Here is a 20,731-nt window from a genome sequence, read left to right on the forward strand (position 1 = left end):
CATTATCTGCGTAGCTATTTAAACAACCTGGTGAAAGGGGCTGACCCCTGAGACCTGGAGGTTTTGAGACAAAGGCAAGGCTGACCCTACTGGCCCAGGGGTCTGAGTTTCTTTACAGAAGGACATGAGTCTCTAGTAGCCATTCATGGAAGCTGCTGGGTTCTGTCACTGGACATTACAGGGACATTGCAGAGGCTGCAGCCATTTGAAAGGCTTGAAGAACAAACTCAAAATGGGCCCTGTTAGGCAAGATTTCATAGCAAGGTTCAGCTGTTTATTGGTGCTGAGCTGCAAAGAGTTGAGAAGGACCCAGCTGCCTTGGTGGGAGTGGGAAGCTGTTGGCAAAACCCATTTAGTAGGCACTCAGGAAAGCCCCCCAAGAGAGGGATTTAATTTTCCTTAGGTCTGAGGTCAATGGCCTGCACAGGAAGTAAGGGATGGGATTCAAACAGTAAAATTACTGATTGTACTCAGCGGCTCATGATGACCAGGTATTTGCATGTACGGTATTAAACCTGCATAAAAAAACCTGTGAATCCAATAGGGGAAGGTCAAGGTAATGACTTGCAAAGGTCACCTAGATGGTCAAGTTGAGAGCCCTGACTCCAGCCCATCTGCCCTACTATAGGGCCCAGCTCCTTCCATGATGCCAACATCCAATGATAAGAACATGATTTAGACTCTGTATCAAGACAAAGGGATGATGTACATCTATAAATATAATAAAATTCATTGAGATAAAAAAGACAAAGGGAACTTTAAATGATAAATGCATAAAAAGACACAGGGAACACATCTTAGGTTCCCAAGGAACATTCTGTTGTGGAGTTCCCTGGCGATTCAGCAGGTTAAAGATCTGGTGTGGTCACTGCTGTGACTCAGGTCACTGCTGTATCAAGGATTTCATCCCTGGCCTAGGAACTTCCACATGCTGCAGGGCGCAGTAAAAAAAAAACCAAAAAAAAAAAACAAAAAAACCATTCCACTATCTTCATAAAAATTTTCTTTCTCACCTTGGAAAACTTGCTTTGGTTACATCCACGCTGCTATGGAAAACAAACTCTCTATATAATTTCATGTATTTTCATAAGAAACAATCTGAAAGGATGCTTAGTAAACTACTAACCACAGTTAGCTCAGGGAAGCAGGTGCACGGCTCTGTACTGTTTTTGTGTAAAGGGACCTCACATGTCTTCATTTCCATACTTCTACATCATTTGACATTTTTATAGCAATTGAATTATTATTTTCAAATTTATATACAGTAAAATTCACTCTTTTTGGTGTACAGTTCTGAGTTTTGACAAATGTATAGATTTGTGTAACCACCACCACAATCAGAACATAGTTCCATCACTGCCATATGATCTAGCAACTTCATGTCTGGGTATTTTCCTGAAGAAAATAAAAGCACTAGGAGTTCCTGTCGTGGCACAGTGGTTAACGAGTCCGACTAGGAACCATGAAGTTGCGGGGTTGATCCCTGGCCTTGTTCAGTGGGTTAAGGATCCAGCGTTGCCATGAGCTGTGGCATAGGTTGCAGACTCGGCTCGGATCCTGCGTTGCTGTGGCTCTGGCGTAGGCGGGTGGCTATAGCTCCGATTGGACCCCTAGCCTGGGAACCTCCATATGCCACGGGATCGGCCCAAGAAATGGCAAAAAGACAAAATAAATAAATAAATAAAAGCACTAAATCTAAAAAGTTATATGTATCCCTATGTTCACCGCAGCATTATTTATAACAGACAAGATATGGATGCAACCTAAGTGTCTATCGCAGATGAATGGATAAAGAAGATGTAAAAAAAGAAATCTTGTTATTTGCAACAACACAGATGCAACAGAGGGTATTACGTTGAGTTAAATAGTGAAATTAATCAAAGACAGACATACATACTGTATGACCTCACAAATCTATATATTCCACTTACACTCTCAGACAGAGGCTTCCAGAGTGGCCTGGCTCCTGAAAGAGAATGAACCCAGAGTGGCTTGCAATAAGCCCAGAATGGCTCTCTCTCTGAAAGGGAAGTGAGCCCAGATGGAACAGGTAGAATTTTCCCATCCTGCAAATGCCAGAGTAGCTCACCCAACTCTGATACACACAAAACCACAAACAGCAAATAGGTTTGCTGCAGACAGAAAATGAGAGGAGGCACAGTCCAAAAATTGTACTTGCACTCCCAGACTGAGGCCTTCAAACAGATTGGCCCAGCTCTCGAAAGAGAGCAGACCCAGAGCAGCTCAGTTCCTGCAAGGGAATGAGCCCAGAAGGAGTGGAGAGAATTCCCTACCTGTGTGCAAGCTGAAGCCCACTCACCCCCAAGCGACACAACATCTTTGAGTCCTGCAGAACTAAAACATCCAACAACTTAAAAGAGGAAGACTGTTAGAACCAGTCCTGGGGCCACTACACACCAACTCTGAAGAAGAATGAAAGCTTGCATCTACCCAGATCCTTATCCGTGGCCCTATTTTCTACTTCCAAACTATAAAACCACTTCCTGTTCTCTCCCAAAGGAGGGCCCAGTCTTTAGAAGATTAGCCTGCTATGGCCTCCTTAGCCTGGTGAAGCAATAAAGCTATTTTTTTCTCCTTCACTCAAAACTCTGTCTCTGTGTTTCTGCTCAGCACTAGTGGACAGAGACTGAGATTTGGAAACACCAGTGCCTGAGGAACTCAGATGAGGGACCCAGGCTCTTTTCCTTTGTCTCCTCCTTCCAAGACAAGCACGCCAATCAGCCCATCTCAACCATTGGGGCCCTACCTGATTTGTCTGCATCTCCTCTGAGCTATCCAATACCCTCATCAAAATCTGGGCCTGGCCATTTCCACCTATTTATTGGGGGAAGTGACCCTGCCTTGAACTGATGGCAACAGGCAAAGAGTATGGTCTCTGCAGGTTTTGTGCTCAAAGTGGGGCTAACCATGCTTTGAGAGTCTTATCATCCTGCTTGGGACAGAGCAAGGATTATGAGTTACGAGCCTGTGGTGAAGGGGAGAAGTGGGCTCTCACCTGTGGAAGAACCCTGGCTCCCAGTTCCCTGCCAGCCTTCTGGACCACATCAGGGTTCTGATGAGCCACTGCCCAGCCATGGCCTGGGTGTGCAGTGAAAGGTGACTTACTGAAACAGCTGAGGACTCTGCATGGGAAGGGATGGGGACAATGAAGGAGGTAGTGGGGATGGGGATTTGGACTAATTTCCTTTGGAGTCACAGCCTTCTCTTGAACTGGGCTTATACAATTTGTTAGCTTTTCAGGAGTGTAGGGTCGTGGTTCTCAAAGGGCAGTCCCTGGAGCAGCGGTCTCTGGGCCACTTGGGAATTTGAAATGCAAATTATCAGGCCACCCCAGACCCTCCACTGAATTGGAATCTCTGGAGGTGGAGCCTAGCCAACTGTGGGTTTTTTGTTTGTTTGTTTGTTTTTAGTTTGGTGTTTGTTTGGGGTTTTTTTTTGGCCACACCACATCATGCAGAATTTCCCCAGTCAGGGATTGAAGCTGCACCACAGCAGGGATCTGAGTCACATCAGTGACAACACTGGATCCTTAACCCACTGAGCCATAAGAGACCTCCCATCTGTGTGTTAAAAAGCCCTCGGAGTGATTGTGACTCAGAGGCTAGAGCTTGAGAGACTTTAGAAAATGACTCCTTAAAAAAAATACCCCACCAGCCCAACCCTGATTGCCTCATCCTCTTTCTCTCTTTCTTTCACATACACACCCACCCACAAACCCACACACGTACACACACACAAGACTGGCAAAAAGCCAGAGCGTGAATCTGTGGGGTGAGGAGCCGGGGTCACGCCAACGCTGATTTTCAGAATCATAAGGCGTCCCTCCCCTCTAGCTTTCCAATAGGGAGCCCTTGGCTTCTACGACGACTTTCACACAGTCCTCATTCAACTCTGTGCCGACCTTACTTTTGTATTCCAGCTGGGCTCAAAGCTGAGGCCTGTTTTCCCATTATCTGACAGATGAATGCTTGGATTGGTGTCTGGGCCGCCGGGTCGTGCTTGGTAATCCGAAGCAGACCTGCAAGTCTCAAGCCCGGCTCCGGCTTCCGGCGTGGGAGCCTGAAGGAGAGGAAAGCTCGTTGGTGGCAAAGCGCCACCCTGTGGCAGCAAGGGAAAGAGCCACTCTGTGCCGCGGTCTGCCATGAGCTGGGGGTTGGCAGGGACCTTAAACCTTATCAAATCCGAACATAACAAAACGCCCATTTAAAGAGCATTGACTATGTCTTAAGCACCTTAATCACTGCTTTACCTTTTTATAGCCTCAGATTTTCCTAGGCCGTAGATAAGTCACACAACTGCTAAAAGAGAGCCAGGCTATGAGTCCCTGGAATCTATAGAGGCCACAAACTAAGCACCACTCTGTCCTTCCACTGTTCTTCCCCACTCCAGTGGAAAATGCTCCTTATCCTTGAGCTTCTCAAGCTCACACGTGCAGACAGCACCTTTGGCTCTTGCTACAATGCAGATCCTGATTCAGCAGATTTGGGTAGGGACCCAAGCCCCCAGGTGATCTGTGGCCAGTTCATGGACCACGCTGAGAGGCAAGACCCCAGAGCATTGCTGTCCAGGAGAACATGAGAGGTCTAACCCTGTGTTGTGCAACACACTGGCCACTATCCCCTGTGGCCACTGAGCACTTGAAATATGGTTACTTCAAATGAGAAACTAAAGTTCAATTTTAGTTAATTTCAGTTAATTTAAATGTAAACAACCCCCCTGTTAGGCTAGTATCTCCCATACTGGACAGAGCAAGGTGCCTCCTGAGGAGGGTTTAGACTAGCTGGTTATAGAGGAGCCAAAATTCCATGGCTGGTTAAAGAAGGATTGTCAACTAACAGATTTTAGAGCCATGAGAGATTAATATGCTCCAACCTTGCCATTTTACATGTGAGGAAATGGAGGCCCAGGGAGGCAAGGTGACTTGTTGCAGAGCCACAGAGCTCTTCCAGCGTTCTGTCCACCACTCCAGACTCTCTCGTAGCCTGCTGGCCTTCACAAGAAAAATGTATATTCCCAACTTTAGAACCTCCTCTGTGGGCATAACAACATAAATAATATATTGAGAGCAAATGTTAATTATTTTTTTATACAGCATATGAATCAGTTCACCAAGTTTAAAAGTCATCTAATTTCCCAAGGAAATTAACTGATTTTTTTCTCTTTTTTGGCCTCCAGGCAGCATATGGAGTTCCCGAGCTGCGGATTACCCATCTGAGCTGCAGCAACACTGGACCCTTTAACCAACTGTGCTGGGCTGGGGACTGAACCTGCATCCTGGCACTGCAGAGACATGGCCAATCCCAATGTGCCACAGTGGGAACTCCAGAAGTTAGCTGATTTTTAACTATATTTGCAAGACCTGGATCACACAAAAAGAGCCATCCCCTTTTATGGGATGTGGTACAAATTCTGGCAAAAACAAAATTAAGGACAGTCCCTGTTCAGACCCCCTGGTGTAGCTGGTGTCTTTTGCATGTGATGTGGCTGATATCAGTTTGTACAGGTGTGCCAGGCACCAGTGGTAAACAAGATGACCAAACAGGTTGTCCTTATCCAACTGGAATGAAGGATTTAGCTGATTGATCATTTTAAAAAATCTTTTTTTCTGGTTGTAAAGGAAAAGATGTTCATCATATACAATTTGAAAATTGTACCAAAGGTACTATACTTGTTATATGTGGCTGCATATAGTTACCTATATCTAATTATCTCCAAAACCTAAGCTGCTTAAACTAATAAGCACTTGCTTTGGCATCTCACTTCTGGCATCTCACAGTTGCCGAAAGCAGTTTAACTGGGTGGTCTTGACTCAGGGACTCTGGGAGGTGACAGTCAAGATGTCAACCAGGGCTGCTGTCATCTGAGGGCTCGACTGAGGTTGGAGGATCGGCAGGAGGTCACAGATGGGCCTCTCATGACAAGGTTGCCTCCAAGAGCAAATGATAGAGGGTTAAGGATCCAGCATTGTCATTGTAGTGGCTCAGGTCACTGCTGTGGTATGGGTTCAAGCCCTGGCCCAGGAACTTCTGCCTGCCAAGGGCTTGCCCCCTGCCCCCCAAAAGAGGTGAGAAAGCAAGATCGAGTCCAAGAGGAAGCTGCAGCCATCACTTCTGCCGCATTCTGTTGATCACAGAGTAACCCTGTTGCACTGTGGGAGAGAAGTGCACAGGTGTGAGTACCAGGCAGTAGGGGCCACTGGGAGTCATTTGGGGGCTGTCTATAATAAGTATGAAAAAGATGAACCCTCATGCTCCATAAATGATCACTGTACCATAGGGAGGTAGTTCCTGTGTGTCATACACACATATATATATGTGTGTGAACATGGCAGATTTTTTTTCTGATTCTTAACTCATTTATTAGTCTCTGTATTCTACCTCAGTCTCCCTTTCAGATGGAAATCCAGGCTTCATTTAACTTCCTTCCTGCATGGAAGATATACAGTCGATTTTTATTATTTTACTGGATAATCTAAATTTTGAACATGCATATGTGATGTAACAAAATATGAAGTAAATCAATGTCTTTTTTCTCCTCCTAAACAATTCGATGACATCAAAACATTAACTTAGATCATTACCCCGTCCCTTTTTGGGGAGGGGCCCTCACCCGTAGCATGTGGAAGTTCTCAGGCCAGGGATCAAACCCTTGCCACAACAGTGACATGAGCTACTTCAGTGACAACACCAGATCCTTATAACCTACTGTTCACAAGGAAACTCCCATCCCATTTTATATATTACTGTTGTCTGGTGTTTTAGTCCTTTTTTTAGTCATTTTTACATATCCTAAATTAGTTTTATAAATTATTATTCTTTTTACATTTACCCATTGGTTTACCTGTTTTTTTTTTTTTTTATTCTTTTCTTTTTTTTTTTTTTTTTTTTTTGTCTTTTTAGGGCTGCACCCACAGCCTATGGAGGCTAGGGGTCTAATTGGAGCTACAGCTGCTGGCCTATGCCAGAGCCACAGCAACGCCAGATCCGAGCCATGTCTGCGACTTACACCACAGCTCACAGCAATGCCAGATCCTTAACCCACTGGGCGAGGCCAGGGATTGAACCTGAAACCTCATCGTTCCTAGTCGGATTCATTTCTGCTGCGCCACGACAGGAACTCGGGTTTACTTGTTTCTTTACTTACCATTGCTTCTTGCATCCTGAAAAGCAAAATGAAGTCTTGGTTCTAGACTTGGAACCTACAGGTTTCTTTCTTTTTTTTTTTTTTTTTTTTTCTTGAAAACTCAGTATTTCTAGGTGTTTGCAATAGGGTAATTTTCAAATCATTTAATTCTCATGTTGCTGGTAATCCCTTTACTCAAGTATTGTGGCAGGGCTAATATAACTTCTTCCTCTTGAAAGCCTTAAGCCCATTGATGAGATTATGTGTCTGAAGGGGCAGGTGGGAGGGGTCTTGAGGTGGCAGAGAGTTAGGGATGGAGGGAGAAGGAAAGGCAGGTTTGAGAGGAGGGAGGTGGCAAGACCTCAGAGGTGATGCTCCAGAGGGTAGGTCAAGGAGGCCAGTCTCCAGGCTCTCCAAGATTCCTGTGCCCAGACCAGGCACTAAAGCCAATAGGGACCGGGTGAACAGAGGAAGTCTGCAGTGGGGCCTGTGTTCACATATGGTCAAAAATCACAGGAGCATCCTGGTACTTTGGTGCTATGGACCAGGAGCCCCGGAACAACTGTGGTGACAGAGAGGTCTGAGAATCACTGAGGGCAAATTCCCACCAAGATGAGGGAGGGCTTGGAGGCAGAATTAAGCTGATTAAAAGGAAATAAAGGACTTAAATATTTCTTGCTCATAGAGTCTTCAGGCTGAGAGTCACGCCTACTACACACCCACCCACACACACACACACACACACGCTCTTTAAAAACTGTAGTCTCGTAGTACTTTTGTGTCTTACTTTTTTCAACTAGCTTATGTTATAGTCATGGTGCAATGTCATTATCCGTACTTACCAACCATGTCCACGAAGTTCCCATGGAGGGTGCCACACATCACTGCATGTCTTGCTTCCCTGGCTGGGAGTATTTCTGTCACTCTTCAAAGACCCCAAGGAACGTATCAGGGGAAGACCTCTCTTCCCTCCCCGGAGCCCTTGGCCCTATTATAACCTATTATAACCCCAATCCTGAACCCTAAGCCTCTCAGCTCAGAAGCCAGAGTCAGTTCTGGTCACTCTTCCCTGCATGCAGGGACAGCTGCTCCTCTCCCCACACTGCCAGTAGTCAGAGGCTTCTTGGCTGCCACAAGATGTCACCAGCCGTTTGCCGGCTGGATGCATTTCCTGTCCTAGAGGATGGCAGTGACCCAGGCTGTTTCCTCAACCCTGAAATGGAGTTCTTAGTTACCTTACAGGTTTTAAGTGAATTCAACGGGGAGAGGGGGAGAGATTAAAAGTACTTGTAGCAATCCCAAGGCGGGCACCCATGTGCTCACTCTCCCCCTTCTGGAAATGCAGTGGAACTGCACTTTTCCACCTGCTCAATGAGCCAAAGGAAAGTTAGTGAAAGTGACATGGGTCATTTTCATGTGGCAAAGGCTGAGAGCCAATCCAGAATGTGTCACATTTTTTTCTTCCTGCCACTGTCATCATTCTATCAGCTCAAGTCGTTGAATGAGGCCCACGGGGAAAGCCCTCAAGATGGGCAGGTAGAATGAATAGAAAAGAAATCTCTGTTGGAGCACCAAGATCTGGGCATCATTTTTCACCACAGCATAACCTAACCTACCCTGACCAGTTAAATGTTTTAAAAAGGCTGAACCTACCCCAGATTACCATGGCTACATATTAAAGCAGAGCGGAGGAGAGTGTACAAACAGTCGAGATCATTTTAGGGTTCTTCTCTATTCCTCGCTCACTGACAGGGGGAGTTCCCTTCGTGGCTCAGCAGTTAACGAACCCAAGTAGAATCCATGAGAATGTGGATTCAATCCCTGGCCTCCCTCAGTGGGTTAAGGATCCGGCATTGCTGTGAGCTATGATGTAGGTCACAGATAAGGCTCAGATCCAGTGTTGCTGTGGCTATGGTGTAGGCCAGCAGCTGTAGCTCCAATTTGACCCCTAGTTGGGTAACTTCCATATGCTGCGGGAGCAGCCCTGTGGCCCTAAAAAGGGAAGAAAAAGGAAAAAAAAAAGAACAAACCCACATCCTCATGGATACTAGTCAGGTTCATTACCGCCGGGCCACAATGGGAACTCCTGAGATTCAGATGTCTGTGATCAGAGTTTCTTGATGCAGTTTCTGCACCATCCTGGGGATGGGTTGTATATGGTATGTTTCTTGGACTCAGCTGTGTCTGCACAGAAGTCCAAGACTCCCGAAGCACCTGGGGCCAGAAGAAAAATTTAATTTCTTTTTTAAATTAGGAGGCAAAAAGTGAAACTTTTTTGGCCATGCCCACTGCATGTGGAAGTTCCCTGGCCAGAGATCGAATCTGTGTCACAGCAGCACCTGAGCTGCTGCAGCAACAACGCCAGATCCTTAGCCCGCTGTGCCACAAGGAAACTCCCAAAAGCCTCTTTGACGAGTCCAGCAGGTTCCAGAAAAGGCTATTTCTAACCTAGCCCAGGGTGCCACAGAGCCCTAACCATGGTAATGATCAACTCTGATCATAACTCCATTCCAGCTCGTGGGTCTTACAACTTCTGCCGGGAACTCTGGGATACGAACATTCTTCCCTGGAAGACAGGTTATGTAAAGGTGAATCTGTATTCCTACATAACTTGCTGCCATGATCAAAACCAAATGAAATCTTGGAGAAACAGAGCCAGAACCTTGACCAATGATGCCTGAGCCCTACCACTAGATTTTTGTTGCTACATAGCCTATAAATTCCTTTTTAAGTGTTAAAGCCAGTCTGGATTGGGTTTTCTACTACTTTCAACCAAACTTATTGAAACTAAATGTACTGTTATTATCCTCATATTATAAATTAGGACAGGGGTTAAGTCTCCCACCCAGAGTCAAAGAGCTAATTAGCATGGAAGACAGGATTGGATCACAGGTAGTGTGACTCCAGAAATTATCCAGGTTTTTTTTTTTCTTTTTTTTTTACCTTTTCAGCTGCCCCCATGACATATGGAAGTTCCCCAGCCAGGGGTGGAATCTGAACTGGAGCTGAAACCTATGCCACAGCTGCAGCAACACTGTATCCTTAACCCACTGTGCCACAGTAGGAACACCTATCCTATTTTAACATGTACTTTGCATTAATATCAAATGCTATGTTTTCACAGACGTCACAGATTTTACCTGCAACTCTCAAAGCTTATCTAGTAAGCACCATATATATGAACAGGTATAAGCAGAAAGGAATCATTTTACATAAGACTTCTGCCCTACTCTATATGACTTCTCTAAGGAGCTACCCCATTCTGGGAAACCACAGCTGGTACCATATGAAAAGGACCCCTATCACCCACCTACCCAAAGATCATAAATTTGAAAGGTGCACCCTCACTGCTTCCCATCAGGCCCATCCCACCCTCCTCCTACCCACTCTTGGCTGCCAACCTCATTGTCTTTCCACTGTTTATGCCTTCACTCCTTCCTTCAGTTTGATGCCAGGCCCCATCTCTCAGTCTCCAGCCTGGTTTCCCTCAGGCTCATGCTTTCAGGCCACTCTTTGTTTTTGTCTTTTTATGGATTTTTTATGGCCAAACCTGGGGTATACGGAAATTCCTGGGCCAGGGATGGAATCCAAGCCACAGCTGCAGCTGTGAGATATTTTAGCCCACGGCACTAGGCCAGGGATTTAACCTGAGCCGCGGCAGTGACCCAAGTTGCTGCGGTTGGGTTCTTAACCCACTGTGCTACGGTGGGAACTCCTCTCAGAGCTACTCTTTGGCTCAGCATGTCCTTGGAAAATTGTGCCTTTTGTAGCTACACCTGGCTTGACCCCACACATGGTCTCCTCCAGTAGACCACCCTCAGGGAATGGACTTATGTAATTTTCTTCCTTTCTTTCCTCCAAACACTTTTGCAAACCTATACAGACAATAAATAGAAGGAGAGGTAGAAGTAATGAATGTGGACAACTTTGAAAAATTGGACCAAGAAAGAGAAAATGGAGTTTGGAATACACTTGAGGAAGATGGGGCCTAGGGTGGTAGAAGATGCCTGTTGTACCCCAGCACCCATCCTCCTTCTTCCGTAGTAATAGAGCCTCTTTGTTTAGTTCAATATCAGAATAATGGCTCCATTCCCCAGCCTTTCTTGCAGCTAGGTGTGGCTGTGTTGCTAGTTCTAGGCCATTGGCATGTAAGTGGAAGTTATACCCTTACAAGGAAGGGCTTCCTGTCCTCCTCAACCCTCTTTCCCATTCTGCCAGCAAAAATGTGCAGACAAGGGCCTCACCCTGGGGACACTGGAGCAGAGAGACTGAAGAGGCTGAGGTCCCAACACCATGGTGCTGCCCCACCAGCCCTGGACACTGACGGGACAGAGAGTAAACTCCCATCTTTTAAGCTTCCATTATTTTGGGTCTTCATAGCAGTCAAAACTACTTTCTCATAATAGTGGGGAAAGAAAGTTCTTTATGTTTTTGTGCTTCATGAATGCTGAACATGTGCCAAGGTCCAACTGAAAGAAGCCAGGAGAAGGAGAGGTTGAAAACAAAGAGTGACCCAGGGTGATGGTTAAGTGCAAGGGTCTTGAGAAGGCAGGAGGAAAGGGGGTGCAGAGCCCAGCTGGAGGGGCCCAGCCTTGATGGCGGGAGGGACACCATCCACTTGGACAAGGGGATGGGAGATGGGGGATCCGGGCACAGGAGACAAGATTGGGAAGAGGAGGTTGAGCAGTTTCTTCCTAACAGCTTCTGTTTTCTCAGGGAAGCAGGAGGGGAGGTCCTGCGTGGAGAGAGAAGAAAATGAAGCTAGGGGAGTTCATGTAAGTCTTCAGAGGTTGGTGAGTGGGCCGTGCATCCTGCCCACGGCTGTCATGTAGTGTTGTCTAAAAGCACAAGAGCTAAAAACCAGACACAGACAGTTTAACTCACTCTGTCAAGTACCACACAAGGCCATCCCTGAATAGGACTGGAGAACAGCAAGTTTTTTTCTGGAGTTCTCTGGTGGTGCAGTGGGTTAAAGATCCAGAATTATCATTGCTGTGGCTCAGGTTTCTGCTATGGCATAAGTTTAATCCCTGGCCCAGGAATTTCCACATGTTGCAGGCGAGGCCCAAAAAAGTTTTTTCTATGATTTCGTCATTAAAAATAAGAACATTCTTATAAGAGTTCCCATCGTGGCTCAGTGGGTTAAGAACCCAAATAGTATTCATGAGGATGTGGGTTCTATCCCTGGCCTCACTCAGTGGGTTAAGGATACGGCATTGCCATGAGCTGGGGCTTAGGCTGCAGACTCGACTTGGATCCTGAGTTGCTGTGATGTAGGCCAGCAGCTGCAGCTCTGATTTGACCTTCCATTAGCCACAGGTACAGCCATAAGAAGAAAAAAAAAAAGAACATAAAGTAGGTTGGTGGCCAATTCAAAGTATCTAATTTATCAGAAAGTTTCAAACCAAAATGTATGCACTGTCTGTAGTTATCAAATTAAAACAGTCTTTTGATAAAAGTGTCAGGATAACAGAGACCGAAATAAAACATATAAGTGTGGCCATTTCCGTTGTGAATCAGGCATGGCCAGACACCATGCTAAGCTTCTCACATGGCTTAGCTCCTGATCCTATGAAATAGGTATTTTTATCCTTGTTTTATAGATGAGAAAAATGAAGCCAGGAATGATGAAATAACCTGCCCTAAATCATATAGCTACCAAAAGAGAAAGCCAGAACTTGAACCAAGGTAGATCTGACTTCAAAACTCTGCTCCTCACCACTGCCCAGCAGGAATAAACCAGACTCTGTCAGTCCCAAAGTTTTGCTGCCCTTCTAGAAAGCTATGGAGACTTTAAGGATACAGGATTTCTGCTGGTCGGCCTGACATCTCAGAATGAGCAGTTGAGAAATCAGGTTAGACACACCCTCCACTCCCTCACCAGCCCAGCAACTGTGCTAGAGTAACAGTCTGCAGCTCTTTACTTTCTTCTCACTAGTGGATGTTGTACAGAGAGGCCAAATGAACATTACTAAAACATGGCTTTTGTCATGTTACTCTCTCACTCCCCCCTGGCCCATAGGGTAAGGCCCAGACTCCTTGGCTTGGCACTCAGGGATTCCTCCTATAATACAGGCTGGCTACTGCAGTTAAAAACAAATTCAGCTGCATGTGATAGAAAACCTCAAGTAGCCATTCATATAAATAAGACAGAAGTTTCTCCCTCATACCTAAATGAAGGTCACAGATTGGCAGTCCAGGGATGGTATGGCAGCTCCACCCATTATAGGGGCTATGGGCTCATCACAACATCATTTCTAACGTTTGGCCCTTGTACTCGTGGTCTCAGATGACGTCTAAAGGACTCAACCATCACATACATCTCCCAGCCATCAGGATGGAAGAAGGGAGGGAGAAAAGTTAAAAGGGAATTTGTTTTATTTTAAGGGGGTTCTACAAAACATTTCTGCTTATATTTTATTGGCCAAAACCAAGTCACATGAACACACATAGCTGAAAAGGAGACTGGGAAGAGCAAGCATTGCTCTGGGAAGCCTTTAACTAAGGAATAGGGTAGAACGGATATAAGGATTGGGCACAGAGGCCTCTGGCACTTCTAGAGCTGCCCCATCACTAGGTCTTTCCTTGGGAATGCGTGCCAGCTGTCTGTTCCTACCTCTGAAATATGATCCATTCAGGGACTCCCCCTACAGTTCCCCGGAAGAATCCCAATCCCTATTTCCCTGCTCAGGTCCAGACTTGATTGCTTTCCGAAGCCCTTTCTCACCACCCTGACTTCTGCTTGCCTTCCTTCTTCCTTCTACAGAACCTCTTGGAAAAGAAAGGAGAACCATGGAATGTGCCCAGACCTTAGAGTTATGTCCTGGCTCTTCTCCCTGTCCCTGTGGAATCTTGGGCAGTTTAATTATCTTCCACGAGTCTCAATCCTTTCTTATCTTCAGTAATCTGGAAGAGGAAGCACAGTGAGGCAAGGTCTAAATTAATTTTTAAGAAGTTACTGACTCCTCTCTATAGTTAGAAGCAGAGAGTCATGTTGGATCAAGCCTTTTTGTTATAAGAGGAACAGATAATTTGTCCCTTTTAGTTAAAAAAAAAAAAATTGTTTTTTGCAAACGGTGCCCCTGCCCTGAGTGTAAGAGCTTTATCTTAGACAATTAAAAGGAATAACAGGACTTTGTGCTTGATTTAGCAAGGCTATCCTTACCTAAGACCCCGTGTCATGCAGCATTCTGAAAAGGGAGGGACATATTGGCAGAACTACTCAGATCTTAAAGGAGGGAGGGAACTAAGGCCCCTTTACCCCCAAGCTCTCTGAGACTGAAACCTACAAAAGCTCATTGGGATGTCATTGATCAAAGTCCGGTGGTAGGAAAGGACACCCAGGGCCACAAAGGGAATGTTTGCAGGAGGTTATGGGGATTCTGGGATGGTGACCTCCATACAGGTACGAAAAGGCAATCCAGAGACAGCCACCCTGGCAGTGTCAAGCTTTGGGAATTCAGATGTATAGCAATTAAAAATTCTGCAACCTTAAAACCTGGCCTGTGGCACTACTGTAGGCTGGCAAGGACCTGTACAGACAGAGCAAGTGTGTGCTGACCTATGCAAAACCAGTCTTCAACAGCCACATCTTGGGGTGACAACTGAAACAACAGCACCGTGAACTGGTTTGAGACACAATACCTACCTCTTTGGACTAAAATTATAGGGTTCTAGGAAGGTTTAAGGGGATGGCTCAATAGGTAGATAATTATATTTCCTGATAATAAAGGTATATGGGCATTATTAGTGGTAAAAATAAGAAATGTGACTATATTTGGGAGTTTCCTGGTGGCCTAGCAATTAAAGAACACTGCATCATCACTGCTGTGGCTCAGGTCGCTGCTATGGTGCAGATTCAATCCCTGGTCCATTCTGCAAGCCATGGGCCTGGCCAAAAAAAAAAAAAAAAAAAAAAGGCATGTGACTGTATTGGTATTCTGAGGGAGTCATACATCATACTTGCGCAGAGTGTCACTCCTGGTCTGTCCCTAGAATAGGACGCTGAACTTGGAGAGAAGGTATTTCAGCTGGCTGTCTATCCTGGCCTGCCTACCTTATGCACTTTCTCCTTGAACTTCCCCACTGTCACTTACAGTTTGGCAGGGGGCCTTGTGATCCCAACGCAGGGCACATAGGAAAGTCCTAGAAGAAGGAATCGGCCCCAAAAGGTGCCACTAAGTCTCCAACTGATGGAATCCTTTTCAAGGTAATGACATTGCAGTTCATGCAACTTTCTGGCTAGTTCCTTTCAAACTAAAGCTTGGTCTGTTTGTGGCTTCTTGTCATACCCCTGGCAGGAAAGACCCACTTCTCAGTAATCAGATTTTAGAGCCATGGGGCCTCTTCTGAAACAGGAAGCAAGCTCTTTTCAGAGTGTTCATTTTATTTGTTGCACATTTTAGCAGATTAAGCACTTAGGGTTGGGATTTTTTAAATATTTATTCTTTGGGCCAAAGGAGTATTTTAATAAGGCCAAGTTCTTTGTATAAAGCTTCTCCAAACCCCAACTTAATTCCTAAAGAAGCAGCACGTGGCCCTTGATTACGGGCAGGCCCTCTTTCTATGGAGAATACCAGGGAGAGTGCCAACAGGGGCCCCAACAGCAACCCTTGCCCTGAACTGGCCCACAGATGTGTTTCATTGGGGACAATTCACATGAAAATCCAGATTTCTTACTCCTTTTGAAAAAGCAGGCTGGGATTCTCAGAAGGCAATAATGAGCAGTTGCGGGGGGAGGGGTAAATTAGGAGTTTGGAATTAAAATATACACACTACTATATATAAAATAAATAAACAATCGAGGTCCTACTGTATAGCACAGGGAATTATGCTCAATATCTTATAATTACCTATAATGGAAAAGAAATCTTGGAGTTCCTGTCGTGGCACAGTGGAAAGGAATCCAACTAGAAACCATGAGGTTGCGGGTTCGATCCCTGGCCTCACTCAGTGGGTTAAGGATCCGGTGTTGCCGTGAGCTGTGGTGTAGGTCGCAGACATGGCTGGGTTCTGGCATTGCTGTGGCTCTGGCTTAGGCCAATGGCTACAGCTCCAGTTAGACCCCCAGCCTGGGAACCTCCACATGCCATGGGTGCGGCCCTAACGAGACAAAAGACAAAAAAAAAAAAAAAAAAAGAAAGAAAGAAAGAAAAAAGAAAAGAAATCTAAAAAAAGTGCATGTGTACTTGGCTGTACACCTGAAACTAAGTCAACATTGTAAATCAACTATATTTCAAGAAAAAAAAATTTTTTTAAAGCTAATGTCCTGCTCTGTCACTAGAGCTAAGCACTGAATAAATGTTGAATAAAAGAGTAAAGGAATAAATGGGCAGATATCCCTTGTGGACCTAGTATGTGTCAGGTATGGTGCTACACACCAAAAGGTCACAAAGGTGTTAGAAGCTGTGCTGTCAAGGAGTTTATAGCATAAAGAGATGGAAATATTGTGTAGGATGTGCATATGTGTCCATCCAGTATTTTAAACAAACGCAAAGCATAAACAATCAAAAGTACAACTTTGCCAGCCTCCGATGCAAACTCCAGCAGGCCTATGGATTATCCTGCCACTCTAGGGAGTTGGCAGTGTTACAGTCCTAGCCCCTCTAAGGCAAAACCACAGTCACCTATTGGTAGCATGTTCGTCCTACATAGTCAAAAGTCTAAACTTGGGAGTTCCTGTTGTGGCTCAGTGGGTTACTAAACTGACTAGTATCCATGAGGATGTGGGTTCGATCCCTGGCCTTGATCAGTGGGTAAAGGATCCAGCGTTGCTGTGAGCTGTGTTGCAGTGTGCAGACGTGGTTCAGATCCCAGGTTGCTGTGGTTGTGGCGTAGGCCAGCGGCTACAGCTTTGATTCAACCTCCAGCCTGGGAACTTCCATATGCTAAGGGTGCAGCCCTAAAAGGCAAAAAACCCCAAAAAACAAAAACAAAAAAACCCTCTGAACTTGTTTTGGCCTTTTCATCTCTCTGGCAACCTGAGAAGGGAGGTGGGGTGGCTTTTTCTCCTCCCCTCCCCATCGGTAGGCCAGCATCGTCCCTCCCCATAGGGAGAAAGGGCAGAATTCAAGACAATGCCCTTGTCTTCAAACACCCAGGTCCTCTGAATGGCAGGTGGGTAAAGGTAACTCTTGAGCTCAGGGGCACTCTGGGCATTCCTCAAAGATCCCCCAAACCGGGGGCTTTCCCACAGTTCCCAGGACTGTCACTGCGGACCAGGGAATCTGGAGGTTCACCTCCCACTTCCTTTTGGCTGCCCCTTACCATCCTGGCCATATTGAGTGGGATTTAAGATGCTCCCACAACAGTTTCCTTAGAGACTTTCCTTGGTCCACAAGGAAAGCGACACTCCCCTTGCTGTGCACCCTGGGCGAAGGGCAGTTTCTTCCCTCTCTGCCTGGCCCCAGGCTGCTTGAGCTCTCTCAGGCAGACTTGAACCTGGCCCTGGTCCATAGTGGCCCCCAGCTGCAGAGAGCCTGCCTCAAGTTCATCAATCTCTCCAGGTTTGATGGAGGGGGGGGGAGTGACACACCCATCTGATCTCACCTTTCCCTCACCAGGTTTGCTGCACAGCCCTCACCTAAGAAATTCTCCAAAAATCCTATCAACCTTTTTACAGACCCAAGGTAATCAGGGAAACCCCAAAGGTCTTGAAATCTCAAAATCTGCATTTATTGATCTCACCGACTCACTTTAGGGTCTGATATCTCCTTAACTAAATTGTAAAAACCAGAGCAGAAAGAGCCCCGTTTAACATCCCGTTCTAATAAACAACAGGTGCTATTAGAGGGCTATAGACAAACACTTGTATGAGAGCTTAAAGGAGCAGATTTCTTCCATATAGGGAAAGAACCAAGAAAGATGGCCTGGAGGGAACAGACGTTGAACTAGTCCTTGGAAAAACAGAGGTCAGGGGTAGAGGAGTCCAAGCCAAGAAACCAGCACAGAGAAAGTCCACAGGCAGGAATTGTGCCGTATGGATGGTGTCTTAAGGAACATTCCCATTGCCAGAAACAGATACTCAAATTACTTCAGAAAATAGGAAAGAGCTCCTATGAATACCTCCAGAACAGTGGTTCTCAAAGTATGGCCCCTGGACCAGCAGCCTCAGTGTCACCTGAGAATGCATTAGAAGTGCAAATTCTCAGACACCAGTCAGAGCCTCTGAACCAGAAAAGGAACTCAGGGCTTAGTTAGCATTCTTTGTTTTATCTATCTATCCATCTATTTATTTATTTTGTCTTTTCTAAGGCCACACCTGAGGCACATGGAAGTTCCCAGGCTAGGGGTCAAATTGGAGCTTCAATTTCCAATCTATACCACAGCAACAGCAATGCCAGATCTGAGCTGCTTCTGGGATCTACATCACAGCTCATGGCAATGCGGGATCCTTAACCCGCTGAGTGAGGCCAGGGATTGAACCTGTGTCCTCATGGATGCTAATTGGGTTCATTACCACTGAGCCACAATGGGAACTACCTAGCATTCTTTGTTGTAACATGACTTCCAGGTGATTCTCACCCACAGGGAAGTTTGAAGACTTCTCCCATGTAGGATTTCAGGAAGGATAGTCAAAGAACTGATAAGAGGGGTTACTTCTAGGGAAAATAATGGGGCCTTGGAGCCCAAAAGTAGGGGGAGGAGATTTTGTAATTGTGTACCTTGTGCATGTATTACCTATTCAAAAAATAATTAGGAACCCTCGTACATGTTGGTGGGAATGTAAATTGGTGCAACCACTATGGAAAACAGTATGGGGTTTCCTCAGAAAACTGAATATAGAACTACCATATGAATCAGCAATCCCACTCCCGGGCATACATCCACACAAAACTACAATTCAAAAAGATACATGTACCTGTATGTTCATAACAGTGCTATTCACAATAGCCAAGACATGGAAAACCCTAAACATCCATTGACAGATGAATGGATAAAGATGTGATAATGGAGTTCCCAATGAAGCTCAGTGGGTTGAGAACACGATATATTTTTCATGAGGATGAGGGTTCAATCCATGGCCTCACTCAGTGGGTTAAGGATCCAGCATTGCTGCAAGCTGCAGCTTAGATTGCAGATGTGGCTTAGATCTGGCATTGCTGTGGCTATGGCATAGGCTGTCAGCTGCAGGTCTGATTTGACCCCTAACCCTGGAAATTCTATATGCCTTCTTTTTAGGTGTGGCCCTAAAAAGAAATAACAATAAAAAAGATGTAGTATATACATACAATGGAATACTACTCAGCCATAAAAAAGAACAAAATAATGCCATTTGCAGCAACATAGATGCAACTAGAGATTCTCATACTAAGTGAAGTCAGAAACAGAAAGACAAATACCATATGATATCACTTATATGTGGAATTTAAAATATAGCACAGGAGTTCCCGTCGTGGCGCAGTGGTAAATGAATCTGACTAGGAACCATGAGGTTGAGGGTTCAATCCCTGGCCTTGCTCAGTGGGTTAATGATCCGGCGTTGCTGTGAGCTGTGGTGTAGGTCGCAGACGTGACTTGGATCCCACATTGCTGTGGCTCTGGTGTAGGCTGGCGGCTACAGCTCTGATTCCACCCCTAGCCTGGGAACCTCCATATGCTGCAGGAGCGGCCCAAGAAATGGCAAAAAGACAAATATATATATATATGGCACAAATGAACTTATCTATAAAACAGAAACTGACTCACAGACCTAGAGAACAAACTCGTTTGCCAAGGTGAAGGGGGGGAGGGAGTGGGATGGAATGGAAGTTTGGGGTTGGTAGATGTAAACTATTACATTTAGAGTGGATAAGCAATGAGGTCCTGCACAGGAAACTATATCCAGTCTCTTGGGATAGACCATGATGGAAGATGATAATATAAGAAAGGGAATGTATATGTATGTATAACTGGGTCACTTTGTTGTATAGCAGAAATTGGCACAACAATGTAAATCAACTATACTCTAATAAAATTTTTTTTAAAATAATCAAATAGGAGTTCCCGTCGTGGCTCAGTGGTTAACTAATCCGACTAGGAACCATGAGGTTACGGGTTTGATCCCTGGCCTTGCTCAGTGGGTTAAGGATCCAGCATTGCCATGAGCTGTGGTGTAGCTCGAAGATGTGGCTCGGATCCCATGTTGCTGTGGCTCTGGTGTAGGCTGGTGGCTACAGCTCTGATTCGACCTCTAGCCTGGGAACCTCCATATGCCTCGGGAGCGGCCCAAAAATGGCAAAAAGACAAAAAAAAAATAAAATAAAATCATCATTATTCCCTTTTCTCCCCACCTCCTCACTATCTGCTTCCCCCTTCTCCCATAGCTCCTGCAACCCCTCCCTCCTCACACAGCCTTCTCCTCCCAGGCCACCTGGCTTTCTTTTCTCTTCTTCCCATTTTCTCTTGCTAGGTCTGTATTTCTCTATCTTCTAAGCCTCATTAGGAGAGTTGAGGGAAGGAGTTGAAAACCTGGGCAGTTACAGAGTTCTCCTTGGGGAGCTGGAGAGGGGCAAGAAATCTGTGTATCCCAACAGGCTAATATTTTCAGTGGAGTCCACCTCTACTGAGGAATTCAGAGAAAGCCTGTCTCCATCCTCTTTCCAGATGT

At 45.5% G+C, this 20,731-nt stretch overlaps 1 long non-coding RNA gene across 1 annotated transcript in view; it reads right to left on the reverse strand.

The window, feature by feature from the left end:
* Nucleotides 1–3,405: 3,405 nt before the first annotated feature.
* The window catches only part of LOC146404765 (uncharacterized), a 102,215-nt gene continuing 84,889 nt past the window's right edge, over nt 3,406–20,731 (reverse strand). The window contains exons 10-12 of the long non-coding RNA XR_014841807.1: nt 13,314–14,049; nt 4,894–5,011; nt 3,406–4,080 (exon numbers count right to left, since the gene is read on the reverse strand). This is a non-coding gene — a long non-coding RNA (uncharacterized LOC146404765). The remainder of the gene's footprint in view (nt 4,081–4,893; nt 5,012–13,313; nt 14,050–20,731) is intronic.

The sequence above is a fragment of the Sus scrofa genome, chromosome 3, assembly GCF_054392235.1.
Source record: "Sus scrofa isolate SSC_HxYL_T2T_F1_AM1 chromosome 3, Sscrofa_HxYL_maternal_Yorkshire_Landrace_v2.0, whole genome shotgun sequence".
In the NCBI taxonomy this organism is placed as follows: Eukaryota; Metazoa; Chordata; class Mammalia; order Artiodactyla; family Suidae; genus Sus; species Sus scrofa.